We start from the raw sequence: 21,702 nt of genomic DNA on the forward strand, positions 1-21,702 counted from the left end.
ATAAGATCCCTGGTTGCTTCTTCAACCTCTCATTTCCTAAAAGCATATCCTTTATGTTTAGGTCATATTGAATTACTTCTATTTTACCAAAGAGATACATTTTTACCTCCATGTTTCCACCCATGTGCTTAGAATTCATTTACTTAATAACACTTATTGAACTCCAAGGCTGTTCCAGACACTATTCTCAAATTTAAAAGATACTTACAAAGCTCTAAGCAAAGGTAGGGAAATGTCTGCCTCTGTGCAGCTTAGCTTCCAGCAGGATGATAGAGGGAAGAATTCGCTAGGTAGAATATCAAATGCTGTCATTGCCAAGGAGAAACATAAAGCAGGATATATGTGAAAGAGCAAGAAGTTCAACTTTATATGTTTTAGATAGAAAATGGGACATCTGGCCAAAGTCCCACTGGAATGAGTCTTGTAGTTATCTGGGGAACATCATTCTGTAGAGGAAAAATACAGCCAAATGTATGTCCTTGTCTCCCAGTCTCTGCCCAGCTTCATTTAGCTAATTCAGTCTTCAGGATTCCTACTGGATCTCTCCCATTCCCTGAAGCATTTTCCTGACTCTTTCTGTCCACTCTCTATTAAGAATCCAACCTCAGTGCTCTCAGAGGATACAGTCATACTCTCATGACAGATTGACAATATTGGTGATATTAAACTGCAGTTCACATGTATAAAATACTACAGAATGACAAGTGCTGTGCTAAATGATTTATATGAATAACTTCACAGTTCTCACCACTCTTGGAAAAAGGTGTATGTTTTATATTATCTCATTTTCTCAAAGAAGAAATTGACATTCAGAGAAGTTAGGGAATTTGTTCAAGAGCATCACAGATTTCATTTTTTCCTCAAGAACTGAGCTCTTGCATAAAATAGGAATATGTATCTCTTGAAATTGTATGTTCCATGGGATCTCAACTTCGATGCTTCAAATAAACCTTAATTAACTTATAAAATAAAGCAGAATTGTCCCCTGTATATATCTTGACAAATAGTAATGACATGAATACCAGGTACACACTTGAAACCACAACCCTCATGAAGCTCAGAAGAGAGATTTCCTGGCCCAAGGCCATCAAGCCTACCTAGAGAGTTCAAGTCAACTCTGAGCTACATGACAAGAACCTGTCCCAAGAAACCAAAACCAAGAATGTGAAGGAGGGAAGGAATAGTCATGTGAATTTGTATACATTTAATGAATATGATTGTGGTTGGAAAGTAGAATCTCTAGAGTCATTTCACCAAGAAAGGCCAGCATCTTTCCTTTCCGAGATGCTGGTATCAAAATTCAACACAAAGCTCATTTGACCACTACTTGAGAGACTCCATCAACAGAGTGATACAACAGTTTCAATTAGAAGGTCTAAATGGCACGCCTTTAATCCCAGCACTTGGGAGGCAGAGGCAGGCGGATTTCTGAGTTCGAGGCCAGCCTGGTCTACAGAGTGAGTGCCAGGACAGCCAGGACACAGAGAAACCCTGTCTAAAAAAACAAAAAAAAAAAAAAAAAAAAAAAAAAAAAGTGCCAGGACAGCCAGGACACAGAGAAACCCTGTCTCAAAAAAACAAAAAAAAAAAAAAAAAAAAAAAAAAAATGAAGGTCTAAATGGAATCTTTCCACAGGTGCTCTGATTCACATTCCTTCAAGCTGCTTCTCATCAACTCTGTGTTGTTTCCCAGGTGAGAAGCAGGTCTCAGTGGAGTAGCTCTAGGGAGTTGTTTATATCATAATGGTCAATATTCTTCACAGGCAACCTAATGAAGGCCTCTGAGTCTCTAGTATTTCTTAAATTCTTTTTAATAGCCTTACATGACTCAATTCCCAAATTTTGATGCATGTCATTGTTGCCTGAACTTTAAACAAGGATAATTTTTTTTTCATTGTCATTTTGAGTTGTCGTGTTTTTGTTTGCGGTATATGTGTCTTTGTTTATTTTAAGGCAAAGTCTTTTATGTGGCTCAGGGTGGGCTCAGACTCAGTCCTCCTGTCTCAACCTCCTGAGTACTAAGATTACAGGCATGAGTCATAGCTCGTGGTCCAACTGAGAACAATTTGGTCCCTCGAGGGATAGCAACAGTATCTGGTGACATGTTTATTAAAGGTAAAGAGTGACATACTACAGGAATGTTGTCAGTAGAAGCCACCAATATTATTAAACACCTTAACAATGCACAAAACATTGCTCTACAAAAGAATTATCTAGCCTAGACGTTTGATCCCAGAGGTTCCCATCTAATAGCATGCCAAAGGCGTAAGTGCTGTCCTCACTCTTGTTTACTGGGAGAAGCCTCATTGAGTCACCTTTTTTAGCATCTACTTAGGATGAATCATGGGGATAAAATCTAACTGAGGTTGTGATGTCATCCTGTCATGATTGTCACACCCTATCCAGAGGCTGAACACCTATTTGTCTTAAAGTTATGGGGTGTCACTTCCTACATGAAATGAAATAAAAACTCCTCTTACACCCAACTGAAAGAAATGGCCACTTTCTCTTTTCCAACTGTATCCCATATATACCTTTCACACAGGGACCATATCCCCTGGTTATCATCCCTGTCACTTTTGTGTTTCTTTATAGCTTTCTCACTGGAGTTCAGAAAGCAAGTCCTCCTCTTCCTCCTCCTCCTCCTCCTCCTCTTCCTCCTTCTCCTTCTCCTTTTATTTTTCTCTGCTAGTGTAGCACCTGGTCCTTGGATATTCAATACCCGTGTTGGAAGTGAATGCATTTTCAAATGGTAATTTGTTTCCAGAAAACATTCTAAATTGAGCTACTTTAACTTTTACTGTAAAAGTGACTTCCCCCCACCTCTAGTTTCCACATTGGCTAGGAGCCATACAAACTACATCGTCCATCCCTTTACCCACACCACTGACGTTCAAGTTCATCCCTATGCTACCCTCAAAACAACAATATGAATTCCAAGCCATGGTGGGAAATGCTGACAGAAATAGGCTGCTTAAAAATCAAGCACTTTTGCATAGAAAAACAGCCGCTGGCACCTTCCTGTGAGTAACAGAAGTTTCTATTTTAAAAGAAAGGCAGTCGAATAAGAAGCAACTATATCACAATGCTGCTCTCCCAGATTTCTTGGCCACCACCAAGAAAGCCTGTATCAAACTGTTGGTGTTTCATGACAGACCCCCACTCCAGAGACGATTCAGAATAACCTTGTTTGGAACAAACATTTCCACAAGAACTAACCCTTTTAAAGAGGAAAGCGTAGCTAGTGAAAGGGCCAGCTATCAGTCATGTATACAACTCTTTTCTCTCTAGCAAATAGCAGGGTGAATGGTGAGCCTTGCCAAAGCCCGAGCCATTCAGGTGGCCTCCATTTTTCTTTGCCCAATACATATTCCCTTGGCTCTGATGTTCCTATCTCGAAAAAACTTTCACAAACATATTACAGAGACTAGGATTCGAAATTTAATAATCTTTTTCCTTCATCCTTATATTTTCTTTGGTTTTTGAATGTTCTCTGTGGGTTTTGGATGGCTTTTAGTTTTTTTCAAAAACAAAAAATTCCACTTACATCATTTTGACTTCCGGGTCTGAGATTGTTGAGATTTCTAAGTTTGTTTGTATTTTTGTAGAGTTAAAGGTTCTGTCGCCTTCTCCACCTGAGAGGATTTAAGGAACAATGCCAAGTAAGCCATTAACACAGTGCGTATGAAAGAAGTCAAAAGGATGATGGAATTTTGTGGCCTAAACTGAAAATATGATCATTCTTGAGCAATATTTAGGCTTCAGATTTCCCTGAATCCAAGCCAAAACAAAGGACGGTGTACAAGTTTGAGTCCATGCAGAAGGAAGGATATATTGAAAAGCAGGAAGCAGCCTTTAGCATCTCCCTCCCACACGACAGACTGCCTGCCTGTCCCAATACAACGAGCAGCCTTGCAGTGCCTGCACAGAGTCCCAGAGTGCCTCTGAACTTCAGTCAGGGTGACATGGTGAAGAGCAAAGAGCCAGAATAGAGGATTTTGATCCTCTGATGAGAGCTTCCCACCCTGGTATGCAGCATGTTCTTTAGATCAATTAGTCGTGACTTCAAAAGAAGTGGTCTCAGAACAGGATTGCAAACTTCGATGATTCATTCAGGTGACATGGATCGACATCCCAGTGGCTGACCTCATTAGCAGCATTTATTTTTATTTATCTGTATATGTGTCTGTGTCTGTGGGTATATGGTTTGTGTGTGCAGGCACCCATACATGCCAAAAAAAGGACACTGAATCTTCTGGAGCTGAAGTTACAAATGGTTTGTGCTGCCAGACATGGATGTGGGGAGCTGAACGCTGATCCCTTGGGGAAGTGTCAAGCACTGTTAACTGCGGAGCCTCCTCACTAGCCCCATAGAAACATTTGTTAAGCAACTTTTCTAGGTGAGGGGTTATTCATTCCTTTCTCAGGACAACTCAATAGAAGGAATAATGGCATTCACAGAAACTTACACATGTCAAGAACTGTCCCATGCTCTTCTTGTACCTTGATGCATAAAGTCCTCTCAAAAACCGCAGACAGGAAGTCCAGCATTTAGTTAGAAAACTGAGGAACAAAGTTACCATTTCACAAGTTCTCTATCTCTCTCTCTTTCTCTTTCTCTCTCTCTCACACACACATACACACATGTGTGTATGTATATATATACACATATATATACACATATATACATATATACATATATGTATATATTACACACACATATATATATACATATATACATATATGTATATATATATTCATTATTCAGACTGTCCTCAGAGTTTTAAGTTTTGATTCTCCTCCCTTGCCCTACTGAGTGCTGGGGTTACAGGCCTGCATGTACCAACATACACAGGTTAGTAATAGCTTTATTATTGAAAGTATAATTCACAAACTATAAAACATTTTAAAATATACAATTTAATGATTTTTAGTATAGTCATAGTGGTGAGACCAACATCTCAATCAATTTTAGAAGACTGTGTCATACCTAAAAGAAAGCCCATATTCATTAGAGATACTGTGTTCCCAGGCCTATGTTGTCACTAGCCTGCTCTCAGTCTCTTAAGACTTGCCTTTTTGGGATATTCTATATAAGCAAGTTTATACAATTCATGGTCTCTCATGACTCGCTTCTTTCACTTAGATAGTTTTCGAGGGTCACTCATAGCTTATAGTAGAATGTCATTTCTTTTTATTGCCAAACAGGTCCCAATCCTGACCACTCCACTGGGCTTCTCTATAATGTTTATAATGTTTACATATGAGAAAAACAAAGATTATGCAAAATGAAATATATTTTCCCAAAGTCTCACAATCAGCAAAGGCAGATGTAGAATCTGCTGACCCCCAATCCACTCAAGTCCGATTGAATTGCCTCCAACATGTCTTTCCTTAGGGAAATTAGCCTCAAGGGGCCTAGTATCTTTCTGTTTATTTCCATGTAAACCAATAAGTTACTCAGTGAGAATAACGGACCTTAGGCTTGAGTTCAGAACCTATTTGTTTGACTTTATATAAAGGAGCTCAACAGCTACACTTTAGTTTCCTCTCTCATAAAGTAATAATAAGAATGACTGCATCTTAGAGTCAGGAGACACTACATATGGCATGCATTGGCCAGCTAACTACTCTGTAAGGGCTTCACCAATGACAGCATTCTGCAGGATCAGTGCTTGAGGCAGAGCCAGAACAATAAGAGAGGTTTAACTAAATGGAGAAAGAAGAAAGAGACAAAATTATGGTCATGACAGAATGTCTCCAGTGTTCTCATGCCCCTATCTCTAGGAGAATCAACACCACAGCACAATTTAATCGGTATGCACATCTGTAAACACTAAGGAAATGTGACATTCTTCCCTTCCTTTTGTCCACCCATGAGTGACCCTTGGGTAATCTGTTTATTTCCTTCCGTAAATCATTTGATGTAAAAGAGATAATAAACTTTTAGTAGGGGTGGAGACTATGGTGCACTTCCTGGGAAGCGTAAATAGGCTAACCTCAATACACGCATGCCAATTACATATTCCACCAGATTTATTTCCGCATTCGTGTTCATGCAATTAGAGAAGATAAGTATTAGGTTCAGAATTCACAGTAGGCTTCTGCATTTTGAAATGAAATCATTTATAATTAATTGAAAATTGTCTTGCTTAAAAGTAATGCAAGCCTATTTTTAAGATCTTACTAGCAGTCCTTGTATTAATTTGGATACTGGAGATATAAAATACAGGAAGAGGAAAAGACAACAATTAAAGCATGCTCTTTTAAAAGGGTGGGTAAAGGGGGAAGGATTATTTATATTACTGGGTATAAAAGAGCAAGTAATTTCAATCACCAAGTAGACTTTTTCCTTTTTCAAATAAAGCCTTTATTCATTTGTGCAAGGGATATATATACACCTATATGTAAAATATAATCATTTTCTTGTTGCTTTTGAAAAGTCCATTCATTGTCAAAACAAACTAAAAAACAAACAAACAAACAAACAAAAACCCAAAGTTGTTTGTAGACAGGGAACAGAGGTATGCTATAAAATAATTTTTAAATATTACAGACATTTTTAGATAGTGCATTTAGGTAGTACATTTTTAGATAGTATAGGCCACTTGTGAAAACTCTTCATGTTGAACACAAATTATCACTCCACTGAGCGTGAACTCTTTGTATGTTAATGTAAAATGTTTATATTTTGGAAAGTGACGGTGAGAGAAAGAACACTTTAGCAAAGCCTTCTTGGCACCATCCAAGGCTATTTAAAGATCATGCCTGCACTGATTCAAGGAAAAATTTATGAGAATCATAACAATGAACACAAAAACCAAGTGGTTTGAAGAGTTGTATTCTGGGATCACAGATATCTGGTAGTAGAAAAGCTCACTTTGGTGGCCATGGACAAAGCGTGATTGCCTGTATCCACAACTTCTATCACTTCCGCAAACAAAGCCTTCATGGCAGTATCTGTAATTTGAGCCCTTCCTCTCCGCTATTTGTCTGAGATGGGCCATAGGACTGATTCAGGCCTAGAGAACAGTAAGGAGCACAGAGCATTGTCTTCTTAGAATGTTTGTTTTAGAGACACAGACCTGTATCCCAAGTACTGTGTTGGAAGAACCCAAAAACCAGCCATGCACAGGGGAATCAGGACCCTCATGGAGGGTTCTTGCTGAGCTCTGCACTAACAGGCAATAACATTTTGTCAACCATCTTTGCTAAGTGAGCCAGCTGGACACAAGATCTTGCTGGCCCTTTGGAAACTTCCTTGACAAGCAACACTGGCCAAGGCTACATAGAGTAGAGAGAGGTAAACATAATTAAATCATATCTCTCTCTCTCTCTCTCTCTCTCTCTCTCTCTCTCTCTCTCTCTCTCTGTGTGTGTGTGTGTGTGTGTGTGTGTGTGTGTGTGTGTGTGTGTGTAAAGAAATACATCTGTATTACAGAAAAAGAAAATGAAATTTGGAGAAAGGCCATTGGCCCAAGATGTCCCATCCAGCACATCCCAATTACAAAAATATTATTCTATCTACTCCTTTACCACTAAAGCATGGTACCATCAGAAAGATAGTAAAGACCCCTTTCCACAACCTGGACTTGCGTGTCTCCTAGTAAAATAGAGAGTCTTCACATCTCACCATATTGTTCAATCATTATCCTCCCATGAGTGCAGAGTTGTCTGTGCACACCAGAGATTCTCAGGTCTAGTTCATGGTCCATTTCTGGCCCCCACTGGGCATCCTAAATCACAAACAGGAAACTCCTCATGTGACTGGTCTTGTCACAAACATATTCTTTGATATACATGCATTTGGACACGGGGAAGACAATGATATAGAGTTTATTCTCATATGCAAACACTGGTTTTTGGTGACAGAGGATAGATTACATGGTGCCCTGCATGGGCACCAGAGCCTTTATATTTCCTTTTCCCTTCCCCTCCTAGTCCCACATCCACTCACATTTAGTGAGATTTTTGGTGCCTTGAAGATGTTATTGAAGAAGAAAAACTCGTTAAGAGAAACCGAGGCTAGGACTATCTACTAACTACTGCTCTACGTGCCTTTTCAAGTTAAGAAAGCTTTGAATAGCAGAATCCTTATTTATTGAAACATCTACTACGTCTTCTTAAATGTTAAGAATAATGATAACAAAAAGAAAACAGAAGAGGCGAATGGAGGTAAATTTTGTGATCGAGAGTTCTGCCTTAGCAGTTGCTGCTGCTTCTAACCCTCCCCTGTGCCTCTCCTCTAGCTGATAATAACCATTCATTTTGAAAACTGTCGGCCATGCTAAATCATGAGTGCTTTGACAAAAGCGATCCTGTTCTAGGTGCATTTGCAACTCCATTTTGTGTAGTGCTGGCATGTACCTTATTTGAGTGATTGAGGATGAATGAACAAATGTCCTAATTTCTGTGGTCCTCTTAGTTGCTGGCATCTCGACTGTGTGTCCAGATTCCTTGTTCTCTCTCTTCATATTCTATGGGTCATAAATCATGATGTGACAAGAAGGCATGGAGAAAATTGCCTTTGGCCAAGGTACAGAATCCCCAATCCATGAATCCTGCCCTCCCACAAACTCCCTTTTTAAGAATCCCAAGTTATATGTAGAACAAAAACATAAAAAAGTATGTGACTATTGCATAAGTGCCCTGCTCCAGTATCAGTCTCCATCCCCAGCCTTGAAACTGTAGATTACTCAAAGGGCTCTGTCTAGGCCAAAAAAAAAAAAAAATGGTCACTTAATGAGCATCTTGTCTTTCCCCACTGGATCCATAGTTGCAGCCAAGTAAAGTGAGTCCATGAAAATCACACTAAAACTATATACGCTGCAAAGAAGACATTTTCTATTTCAGAGGGTTTCATGTCAAGTACAGGAACAGAGATATGTCCCCATATCTCTCTGCCTTGAGTTTTAAACTGTTCTGTTTTAAACACAGAGACCAGGCCTTTTACTCTGATTAATCTTGGAGCTTCACGTGTGACAACCCATTCTCCTGTTTTCTCTGCTGGAAGGTACATGCCTATCCATCTATCCATAACTCTCTATGTACACATATAATCAAAAGTCCATACACTTTGACTTCATTGATAATTGTGATGTTTAGACTCAGAACACAATGATCTTTGTCATTCTATGTTTCATACTTTTAAGATCAATTGGAAGTATCTTTGACACAATATGAAAGTTTTCAAAGATGTGAGCCTTTTAGAGAAGAGGTAGAGGGGCTTCTCCTTACACTTTGCACTGCCCCTCCCTTCAATCAGTTTTGCTAGGATAATTACTTAAATCACTGAGACATGGTCTTCACTCTGAGGCCCTGCCTTCAACACTGCTTCAGTCTCGTACCACTGACAGCTTCCAAGACTGAACATGAGTTCATACCTAATGCTAAGTAGAGTCAGAACCAAGTATATCAATCACTTAACTAAAAGCACACTTGAGAGGAGGACAGAGTCAAGCAGAGAGCATCCCTGTGCAGGGATTGCTCTGGCAGTTCTCTGATGAAGACACTGCTTTGTCACGCTCCTCAAGAGCATCTAAGAAGACAGCTTCATAGTCTCACAAGGAGAAATGCTTCCAATTCTATGAGCCAGAATAGAGGAAAGACAACATAGACGACCCACAGCAATGATGCTATTTTATAATCCCCTCGTCTGTCACCAACATTCATATGTTGACCTTGCCTTTAGCCTTCCTGGAGCTAGATCAGGAGGTGCTCCATGCTATAGTTGAGGAAACAGATATGACATGTCTATTCACTCACAGTAAGTCATGTTTCCTGAGAAGTCCTGAATCCTTGATTTCTCAATCACCAGTGCACTCAACTTCTCCAAATCAAGGCACCAGTAACAAAAGCCAACCAAGAGAATCAGGGGTTGGAATGCTACTGGGACTTCTGTCCTTTCTTCACTTCCACATTGTTTTGTAGGCTAATGAGTGCACAATTTCTTTTGCCAGGATCTTCTGAAGGGTGTTTTGATCTTGGGTTATGTTACCAAGGAGATTCTGAAGCAGAAGATGAACAAATCCTTTACTCAGGGACACAAGGAAAGCTTGCCGTAGTCCTGATCTGCTCCATCAGCTCCACTTCCCATATTTATATTTGAAATGCCCTGGCCTTGGTTCTCATGGAGGAAAAAGACATTGGAGAGTACAGGAATGAAATAGACCTCTTCCCTTCTAAAGCAAAGCAATCTACCTCAGTCCCATAAAGCTGATTGTGATGCTAAAACATAGTGGCAGAAGAAAACGCCAAAATAAATCATTCATGAGTTTTAAAGAGGCTCCCCAAAGGAAGTGCTCTCTCATGAGGATAGTTAGAATATCTACCTGTCATTGAAGGATATGCAAGCCACCCCTTATGCCAATTGCCACCTGTGAGCCTGCTGTTACCGGGGAGGGTCACCGAGATTCAATTCCATAAAAAGCAGCTTGTAAAAATAAAATTCAATTCTTGGCTTGCGTTGCAACACTTCCTCTGTTCCAAACTTAATACTGAAGCCACCCACAGGACCGCTGTCACAGCCAAATACAGTAAGGAATCAAGTCTTCTCACAGGAGGCCCACAAGGCCAGCATCCCACAGCCAGCATCAGGTAACAGTACAAACAGGCTGTGGAGGCCCCAGAGCAGGATCACTGTGTTTGCTTCATCTTGGCATGCCAGAGATGCTCTACAGGCCGTCTCAAAGTACGACTCATAAATATAATTCTGTAGACCACAGAGACAGATATTCCCTGGCACTCAGAACTTCTGACTCTGAAGGAAGCAATTCTCAGTTTGCCAGACTCTGTAAACCTAAAATGATGACCACAGAGGAAAAGACCTCTCATGTGATCTCTGTCTAACCCACAGTACACATTCAGTTGCCCTGCTGTACCTGCTCCCCTGTATAATTTACTAACGTTTCCACATATAATTCTTCTCTTCTCAGCTAGACCATAAGTTATATGAAGTCAGATACCGTCCAGTCCCAGATGTCAACTTTAAGCTATGAGGACCAACCTCCTCAAACAAACCTCACATCATTTGCCTTCAAAGAGAGAGAACTATTTTCCAATATGTTGCGTCAGTCATGCCACAGTCCTGATTCATTTACTCTAATTTATTTCATTTCTTGCTCCCTGAACTGTTTTTTTAAAATATTTCTCAGCCTTTCTTCTTACAAATGATCTAGTCTTGCTTCTTGTATTTAGCCTTGAACATGATACTTTTTGAGCATCTAACAAGAGAGCTGGCTCTGAAGACAACCATCCTGAATGTAAATTCTAATACCACTGTGATGGTTTGTATATGCTTGGACTAGGGACTAGCACTATTAGGAAGTGTGGCCTTGTTGGAGTAGATGTGTCACTCTGGGCATGGGCTTTAATACCCTAGTCCTAGCTGCCTGGAAATCAGTCTTCTCCTAGCAGCCTTCGGGTGAAGATATACAACTCTTAGCTCCTTTTGTACCATGCCTGCATGGATACTGCCATGCTCTCACATTGATGATAATGGACTGGACCTCTGAACCTGTAAGCCACCCTCAATTAAATGTTGTCCTTTTAAGAGTTGCCTTGGTCATGGTGTCTGTTCACAGCAGTAAACCCTAAGTAAGACAACCACCATTTATTAAAAAGTGATCCTAGGAAAGTTATATTAATTCACCCAACCTTAGTTTTCTCAACAATAAAATGGTATCCATAACTGTACCTATTTTCTTGAATTGAGAATATAAAGTGGCTTTTCAGCAAGAAAACCTGAGTAATATCCAATATTATGGAAATGTTCAATAATTGTCACTAGTTGAACAATTTTTTGCCCCCTCAGTGGCCAGGAGGATGCTTTAGTGTTTAGTGGCTATAAAAATATTAAGTGTAGCTCATCTTCCAGGTAGTTTACATGTGGTAACCCACTCTAGGATTACTCCAAAAAGATGGAGGAGAAAGCTTCCACTTCTGTTACATGAACAGGACACCGCCTGCCTTATACAAAGAAAGGAATTTAGTGTGAAGATTGTCTCATCTGGTGATTGATTTCCTGTAGGTCCTAGATTCATTAACTAGAGTACCACAGAGCTTTAGCGAAATTAAACACAAAAGGGTTTTCTTTCCCCCTTTTAAATTGATTTTCTATCAAAGAAACACCTACCTTGTACTTCTCTGCACAGTAACACTCACAAGTATGCCATAACATTTCCTATACATCCATTCCTGGTCTCCACCCTTGATTGACACCAACCAGGACTTTTTATTTAATCAGCTAATAATTATTTTCCACAGATACGGTAGCCTTACATAGTTTATATCTAATAGGTAAAACAAGGCAGAGAGACAAAAATGTAGGCATAAATTTTTGCAACCTACTTTTAATAAGGGTTCAACCTCTCCTCTAGCCCACCACCCAGCAGAGGTAGTAGAAGAGAGAAGTTATTAGGATCTGGGGGAAGTGGACCTGTTAAGCAATAGTTTTTAGGGGATAAGCTCTATTTTCTTGGGCATCAGTTCAGTCCTGTAGCTAGTATCAAATACCACTCAGCAGCTGCAGACCAGTTCTTTCAGCAGGCAGACACCGGGCATGAACCAGCAGCTGTCGTTCAATTTTGAAGAAACCACAAAGCTTGCCAACTGACCTGAGGCAAGTCCAAGGCCTCTGAAGCAGCAAACTGCTGCAAGAAATTCACAAGCAGTTTCTTGGGTGAGTTTCTCTCGATGGCAGCATTACCACAAGCTGAGCTCAACAACACTATGTTGTACGTATGTATTGTCAAACCAGTATATACACGTAGTTAGTGAAGAATAGCAAGGCAGAGTAAAACAAACCAATGTTCAGTGCTCATCCCCCACTGTCTGTGGGGGTCATATTTATACTCCTTCATCAAGTGTCCTCTCACCTGTTTCCTATGTCATCCTTTCACCTGTGTCTGCTTCAGGAAAACAGTCTTTCACCTGTGTCCCCAAGCAAAACAACATTTGACATAACTAATTTTTCTAAGAAACTAGAAGTTTCCACTTCACAAAGATTATCAAATAATAATAAAATTAAATAGTGAGTAAAGTAAATGGTGATCATTTTAAATACAGCCGTGCTGAAGAAGAGATGTACCAGCTAATGGAGCAGATGACAGAACTCACTCAACATTATTTGTGGTATTTGTATGCTTGTTTCCATACTGCGCTCTGGAGGTAAGAGGAAGATATTTTGGTCTTTCTTCTCTGTGTTCCTCTATGATATCACAGACACGTACTTCAGAAAACAGATTGATCAATACAGACATGGTGACCTCATTCACCTTGCCATTTTCTGGTTCTTACATGGCCATTGAGGTTGAGAAGAAAAGGCTGTTTTCTTTTGGTTTTTTGGTTTTTTTTTTTTTTTAATTAAAAAAAATTGTATTTACTTAGAAGCATTCAGAATGTCAACAAAACAGGTTTGGGGGGCTTTTTTCTGGTTTGGTTTGTTGTTGTTGTTACTTGTTTTATATTTTTGTTTTTTGTTTTGCAATACAGAGTGGTATTCAGTTAACAGAACAACAATTATCTTCATATAAGCTGCATCAGAGACAACTGAAGATGGAAAAAAACAAAAAGAAAAACAAAAGAAAAGAAAAACAAAAACCAAATTACTGTCCCCTTATATAACTAATTTGTGCTGGGCACCAAGGATCTGCTTTAAATTTCCATGCCAATTTACAACCCCTGGACTGTACCAGGCAAAGTTAGTGGCTATTGAAAATACCACCAGGACAGGGCTATCTAAAGACACACTCAGTATTGTGTTAACTATACAAAAAAAGACACACAAAAAAGTTTAAAAACAAATCTTACACAGTCTTACATTTCAATTTTTTTCTTTAAAAGGAGTGAGTTCTGTACAGGGGGTTAAATGCTTTATAGACAAGAAAAAAACTGTGCTAGAACCAACTTATTCATCATCATCTTCTTCATCCTCTTCATCCTCCTCATCATCTTCCTCTTTCTTCTTTTTCTTGCTCTTCTCAGCCTTGACTACCCCCTTTTTCACTGCATCAGGTTTTCCTTTCGCTCTGTAGACAGCAATATCCTTCTCACACTTCTCCTTCAGCTTGGCAGCCTTCTTCTCGTAGGGCTGCTTGTCACCCACTGCAGTGTTGTTCCACATCTCTCCTAGTTTCTTGGCAACATCACCAATGGAAAAGCCAGGATGCTCGCCTTTGATTTTTGGGCGGTACTCAGAACAGAACAGGATGAAGGCCGAAGGAGGCCTCTTGGGTGCATTGGGGTCCTTGAACTTCTTTCTGGTCTCCCCTTTGGGAGGGATGTAGGCTTTCACTTCCCTTTCATAAAGAGCCTTGTCAGCCTTTGCCATATCTTCAAATTTCCACTTTTCTTTAGCAGACATAGTCTTCCACCTCTCTGAGCACTTCTTGGAGAACTCTGAGAAGTTGACAGAAGCATCTGGGTGCTTCTTCTTGTGCTCCTCCCAGCAGGTTTGCACAAAGAATGCATATGAGGACATTTTGCCTCTCGGCTTCTTAAGATCTCCTTTGCCCATGTTTAGTTGATTTTCCTCCGTGAGGCAGAGTCGCCCAGTGCCCTGGGCTCTCGGTTGCCCTGGCACTGTCTCTATGGAGCTCAATGTACTGCTGAGAAAGCTGGTTTTTGAGACAGTTTCAGGTTAAAATAAAGCATTAGAGAAAGACACTTCCCTTTTCTTCTGAAAATTGACATATACATATCTAAAGTTCATTACTGTTGTTGCCACTTGCATCTTGATACCAGCTTGAAAATAGAAGAAGAAGAAGAAGAAAAAAAAGGAACGATCCAAGTAGGGTACCAGACCCAGGATGACCACCACTACAGCACATCAGAGTTTTTATAGTCTTCTGTTTTGGGGCTTCCGTTAAGTAACCCAGATATTTCTTTATTGTTTATATTAGCTTGAGTTCTGCTTTTGTCCTTGTTACATGAAGCTAGACACACTCTAACTCAGAACCTATGAAGACAAATGAGACATGAATAGTGTTTATGGAGCTAATCAGCTAGTGTTAACAGACATGGAATTCCATAGCGCTGCAGTTTATTAGCTAAGTACAATAAAGTGACGTTCTGGGAATGGATGTAAATCAGGAAGAGTCAGCAAAGATTTAAGAAGGGGAGCTCTGACAACTTCAATTAGTCCTTGAAGGTCAGTTGGTAAATGACGGAAACAGAGAATAATTAACACTTCCCTGGCAAATCACTGCAGAAATTGGCTTAATCTTTATTTCTTCATCATTTTACTTATTAGCTTCAGACTCATAATCCTCCTGAGTGCTGGGATTACAAGTGTACACTGCCGCATTCCACTCCTCTCACATCTTACGAGAGGGAGGAAGAAGTATCTTCCTAAGTAATGCCTATTTTCCTTTTGAGGGATTCCTGGGACTGGATTGAATATGAAAACATCTCTTGTAAAGGTTACTGGTTTTCATGTCTGGAGGGTGTAACTGCCTACAAGGTGATAGAAAACCAGAGGACATTACCTGTTATGCACAAGTCTATGTGTGCAAGAAAACAAAATTGTTTTCTCTCTGTGATAGCATTAGATGGTAGAAATTACCCATATTAAGTTAGGCAGGGTTTATTAGCAGAACAAGGCAATTGAAAAATGTACATGTATATTTAACATATTAATATAGCATAAGGAATTTATTAAATAGTCTTACATGATTAGGGCTAGGTAGTCACCAGTTTTTGTCTCCATAGCAGAGCAGCTGAGACAAGGCTAGAGGTCTCAGAGGTCCCAGGCTGTTGCTGAAGGCCTGAAGAATTCCTGAAGAGCCATGGTCTGACATCAGTGAAGGATGTCAACAGCAGAGACACCTGCACTCATTCAAAAAGTGCAGGCATTTTCCTGGGACCTCTTTATATCTGCACTGCCTTTTGGAAGGTGCAGTCTATCCTGAGGTTGGGGCTTCCTTTCTCAGACAAGTGAACCTTCCTTGAATATGTCTCTGAGTGCTTCTAAATCCCAACAGGCTGATAATCAAAACCAGTCATTACACTCCATTTCCACCTAGCTTTCCTTGCAGGTTGAGATTTGTCTGCCAATTTAAAAAAAATCTGGATTCTCTCTCTCTCTCTCTCTCTCTCTCTCTCTCTCTCTCTCTCTCTGTCTCTCTCTCTCACTCTCTCTCTCTCTCTCTATATATATATATACATATATAATATATATATGTATATATATATTATATACATATATATATATATAATTATTTTATGTAAGGCATGACTTCTTTATGTAACCATAACATTAGAAATGTACAAACTAGACTTGGGGAACAGAATTCACAGTTTCCTATGGCTGTGTTTGGGAAAGTTCTGGTATGAAAACTTTGGTCATGGTTCAGTTCTTCAAATTAACTTTCATAGCTTTTCAGTTGTTTTCAAGATTTCCTATATACATACAATGAAATATATTCTTATATATCCATTCTTGTCTCTAACTTCTTCTCAATGTAGCCCCTTCCAAAGTTGAACCCCTTTTTTATAGCTCACTTGATCCCGTTAGTGTTGCCCATAAGTCCATGGTACTATTCACCAGAAAATAGGAACCCTAGCAAGGCCCACATCTGCAAAAGTGAGTAATTCCCTCCCCCAGCATCCTCTCACTGCCAATAACTCATCACTAATAGATAAGTCCTAACGATACTCAACCCATCTGTGCTGGGATTTCAGCTTGCTTGATCTTGTGCAGGCCATGTGCAGATAGCCACAGCTGTATGTCTTCCTAAGTCAAATAGTCCCAGCATGTTAGGAAGACAGCATTTCACAGCACGCCTCCCCATACTCCAACTCTTATAATCTTTCAATCTCCTCTTACAAAATGTTTCCTGGCCTTGCAGGGTGGGGGTTATGATATAGATATGTCCTATTCATGACCAAGCACTCAGTCTCTTATTTTTGATATTTTGATCAGTTATGCATCTCTGCTAATTGCTTCCCAGTACAAAAAATAAACCTCTTTGATGAATGCTGAGAGCAACATAAATATTTAGAAAAAAGGCTCTCAACTTGTGGGTCATGACCCCTTTGTAAGGCAAACAACCCTTTCACAGGGGTCTCATATCAGATAAGCTACATGACAGATACTTACATTACAGTTCATAGCAGTAACAAAATTATAGTTCTGAAGTAGCAATAAAAATAATTTTATGTTTGGAGTCACAACAATATGAGAAATCACATTAAAGGGTCACAGCATTAGGAAGGTTGAGAACCACTGGTTTAAATGATACTTTGACATGTGACCAAACTACTAAAATAACAATAGCAGGTTCTAACATAGGGGCTATGACTTTTGTCATAGGCTTTTGACTAGGATTATAGTACCAGAAAAAAATTTCCTCTTGTGAGGAAGTCTGAAGTCCAATCAGAAAGTAGTTAGCAGCTTTTGACAGTTATCCCGCCATTGCACCAGTGGGTGTATCTTGCCTGGGAGATGAGACTCAACACTCAGGGTTCAACATTGGGTAAGACCCTAATGTTTTATCCCTTAGCAGCCTAAATAGCACCATCCAACTGTGAAAACAGTCCAACAAGGAGTTTCTTGGTAAGCTTAACGTTGATTTTTCTATGTCCTACAGCCAAAGTGTATGGTGTTCTCATCTGTAAGAGTTCAACTATAAGTGTGATGGGTGGCCAAAAGCAATGGCAAAAGTCTGTGTTGTTTGAGAGATCACTAGAAAATACCTGATCAATAACTTGTAGTGAGGTATTCCATGCCTTGCACTGTGATTTTCATTTAGTAACTTGTATAATCTGGTAGCAACCTTGTCCACTCATGTAGAGTAATCCATTATAATTCTTAATAGGAATATATCTACTGTGGTAGTTTCTTAGTAGGCCTATGGGAAGACCAGTAAGCACTCCAAAACTGTTTACCCATTTACTTTATCATGTCTGATAAAAATTTATTTCTACTAGGAAATAAATTTATGGATATTAAAACTTATACTTTTGACTCAGATTGTCCTGCATTCAAATCTCTCTCTCTCACCAAGTGTAATACATTGGGAAAAGTATTTACCTTCCTGGATTACTCTGTAAACTATAATTGACCTAAGACTGTTTAGAGAATTAGGTTTAGAAAGTAGCCAAGATAAAAATGGTGCCAGACTGTAGCTGTCTTTCAACAAATTGTCTGAGCTGAAGGCATATTGAAGACAATATTGTTCCATAGAGCTTGTGTGATGATATTGTTATGGATTGGACTTAAATGTCCTCTATAGGCTTGTGTGTCAGAGTGATTGGTTCTCAACGAGTGGCTGTCTTGAGAGGTTGTGAATTCTTTGTGATTTGGAGAGTAGCTGGACAAAGTAGGTTGCTATTAGGTGGGCCTTCACGTTTCTAGCCTAACCCCACTTCCCATCCTCTTTCTGCTTCCTTATCTTCAATAAGCAATGAGCAAGCATCCTCAGCGTCCTGTATCTATAGCCGATCATCAGCTCTGATATATTCTCCATCATGAAGAACTGTACTATCAAACCTGAGTTAGAATAAATCCTTCCTCCCTTAAGCTGCATCTTGTCAGAGATTTGATCACAACAGTGAGAAAAGCAGTAATACAAATGTTCAGTAAGTAACAGCCCCTACCATTTCTAATAATACCTCTTCCATCATTTTCCTCATGAATTCTACCCGGCATACTAAGTTCTATTAATTTTAGGGCTAAGCCTTTGAAAAGCATCCCCCTTCTTCTCTCCTCCTGACACAGAACAGGCCACTAGCATGGCAAGCACAGCCCCTTAGCTGAATTTCTTATGATCAAGGACTTCCTTGTTAGGCGCTCCCTCTCCACATGAGTCAATATATCAACAGTCCTTTGGGTATGAAAGAACAGTTCAGAATGTAGAATATTCCTTGATCTAGAGATTATATTTATATGATGAAACTAAACTTCCTAGTCTGTGTGAATCCTTAGAGCCATGCCCCCCTCCCCCAGTCAATTAAAAACACCCCTGCCTTGACTGCTCAGCTCTCACTCTGTCCCAGTCTTGCTCTTAAAGGATGTCTACATGCTGGGAGAGTAGCTAAGCTGACCTATATAACAAAGCGATAGAAGCAGGGTTAGAGAAGGAGAGAGATCATAAATCTTTGTACCCTGGCTATCAGGGATAAGTATTTTTGAAGACATTGCAGAAGCATTGGGTGGAAACAAATCAAAGAGGGGAAAGATTGGTGACTTTGTAAAGGGTCAGGTTGGCTTAGTAATAGGTTTCTCTTTGATATTCTCCAAATACTGCAAATAAGAGGCTTCAATTACCTTGAATTGGTTTTAATTGTTAGGTTATGTTTTCTTGAATATGACATACCATAACTCTATGACTGAGCTACAGAGCTCATTGAGTTTATAACATTACACATAAAAAAATTAATCCTTTATAATAATTGCAATGAGTTGTATTCATAGGCATTTTGCAGTGCAGCACGAACTGCATAGAGGTATCTATATTTACTGTCTCAAGTAATGTCTCAGCAATCCTTTGAGGTTTATTCATCATAGCCCCTCATTTTCCAGATCAAGACACAACAAAATAGAAAGAAGAAAAAGGAAGTGCCAGTTACACAGCTAAGCAATGATATAGTTAGTGGCAAGATCCATATCTACCTGAATCAAACTCCCATAACCCTCTCTTGTTGGAACAAGAGCCATGGTTGTCCAGGAAGAAATGGAGAAAGTCTGAGCTGTGAATCCAGTATCCCAAAGGCTTCTGATGCTCTAGGGAGTTCAGGATGCTGAAAATTTGTCTCGTGGACTGACAGTGAAGCAGTGAGGCAATACAGAGATTGGAACCAAAATCAAAGTGATAACTGAGGTATCCAACCACATTCCTTAAAAAAGACCCAAATGTTCAGAGACTTCAATCTCATTTCCCACATTGTCAACTGCACAGTTTTAGCAAATGAGTATTTCATATCCCCTGGAGCACATCAATTTAGAAAACTTAAAACACAAAACTAGGTACATGAAAATGTAATTGATAAAGCTAACTCTTTCCTAGCTGACTTTTTATGGTTTCAGTTGAAATGCAAGCTAAACTGAATTCCATAATGGACTATACTTCATAATAACTGTACTCTATTTCTATGCAAATGGCTGGACTGGCATCTCTCAATTTTAGACTCTGGCTGTAAACTCACATCAGTTTTGGGTAGATTCTAATTATGCATCTGATATAATAGGTATTGAATCAATGAGAAATTTCAACACCAGGTTTGAGAGTTAACACTCATTACTCACTGTTTGAAATTTGAGTTCAAATGATGTGTCGCTATGATAAAATGTTGGGTGGTACCATTACTTAGTAACTTCTGGAATTGACAGTTATTTAATTTCTTTAAGCTAAAGTGTTGGGAAAAATGGGGAAAATGATGAATCCCTGATAGGCTTATGAAATAATTATATAACATAATGTACATAATAAACTCAGGAAAACATTTGTAGATCAATGAATTATGACACCGTCTTATCTATTACCAGTTCACGATGATGTTCAACCGGTACCCCAGAGTAGCTTGTTCTTAATGCTTTTCTTATAGCTGTGTCTTTAAAAAAAAATGGAATTCTATGAGAGTCCAATCACAAATAAAAAGAAAGTTATTTAATAGGAACTTAGCCATAGGATAGGGTACAGTAGATACCCCCTCTATGAAGTCTGCTTTGGATCTACAATGGTCCATTAGTGTCACATGACAACAGTACACATGATCTGGTACATATCATCCCTACCCAGCCTGCATTTCTGAGGACAAAGGCTGCAAAAGGGAAACAGCATTGCTTATGGGAGATGTTTATTTCCCCATTAATAAAAGGAAATTACTTGGCTGGTTGGGAGCCCAGATTTTAAAATTACTCCCATGGCTGTATCTAAAACAAATTCAGTATTTTAAAACTGAAATTTGCTTGTCATAATAGATATGAGGTTGTTGGATATTGTAACATGGCCAACTACAAAATACGTCATGGGAGCAGAATAGGGTACACTAGAAGGAGTGAAAAGAGAAAAATGTTACCACTTATGTCAGAGGGATGTAGTAAATGTCTAGGATAAACTCAGCTTCAGAAAGCTGTAAAACTTCGTGCAAATGGATTTCCACTGTTTGCTGTATAATGTGATTAAAGTCACCAGGTTTTGGACTTGGAAACAGACCTCAACTAACCCTCAGACTCTGTTCTTTGAATTACATTGGGTAAGTTTTGAGCCTTGACCTCAGTTTCTTCATCTGAAAGAGAAAGATTTGAACATTAACTTCACTATTGAAAGGAAGAAGATATAAAAAGCTCCTCTCCTGGTCCTAATATATTGTAAATAGTTCTTATAAATGATAACTATTAGGGTTGTTTTGTTGTTTTCACATCAGTAGCTACTGTTAGTTCAACAAATTATTATGCCTTTTATAGTTCCTTGCTTTGTTATTATTGTTTCTATTTTACAGTGGTGTTAACTCACCCATGTACAGTGCTTCACTAATAAAAGAAAATACTGAGATCTGATCCAGGATCTGCCAATTCCAAAGCCCATGATGTCTTTATTGCTGATACTGTATAGAAGTGAAGAACTTTCTCAGAGAGATGTAGGATACAGTCTCAGAAAATCTTTGACATATGAGAAAGAAGAGACTGTGGGGCAAGGACATCCAGGTAGGTGGTTATGGAGAATCAAGGATAACACAAAAAACATTCCAGAGAGCTGGACAA

The 21,702-nt window shown here is 39.2% G+C and overlaps 1 pseudogene; it reads right to left on the reverse strand.

The window, feature by feature from the left end:
* Window positions 1–13,905: 13,905 nt before the first annotated feature.
* On the reverse strand, window positions 13,906–14,514 carry LOC117719062 (high mobility group protein B1 pseudogene; annotated as a pseudogene).
* Window positions 14,515–21,702: the final 7,188 nt, after the last annotated feature.

Source organism: Arvicanthis niloticus, chromosome 13, assembly GCF_011762505.2.
Source record: "Arvicanthis niloticus isolate mArvNil1 chromosome 13, mArvNil1.pat.X, whole genome shotgun sequence".
Taxonomy (NCBI): Eukaryota; Metazoa; Chordata; class Mammalia; order Rodentia; family Muridae; genus Arvicanthis; species Arvicanthis niloticus.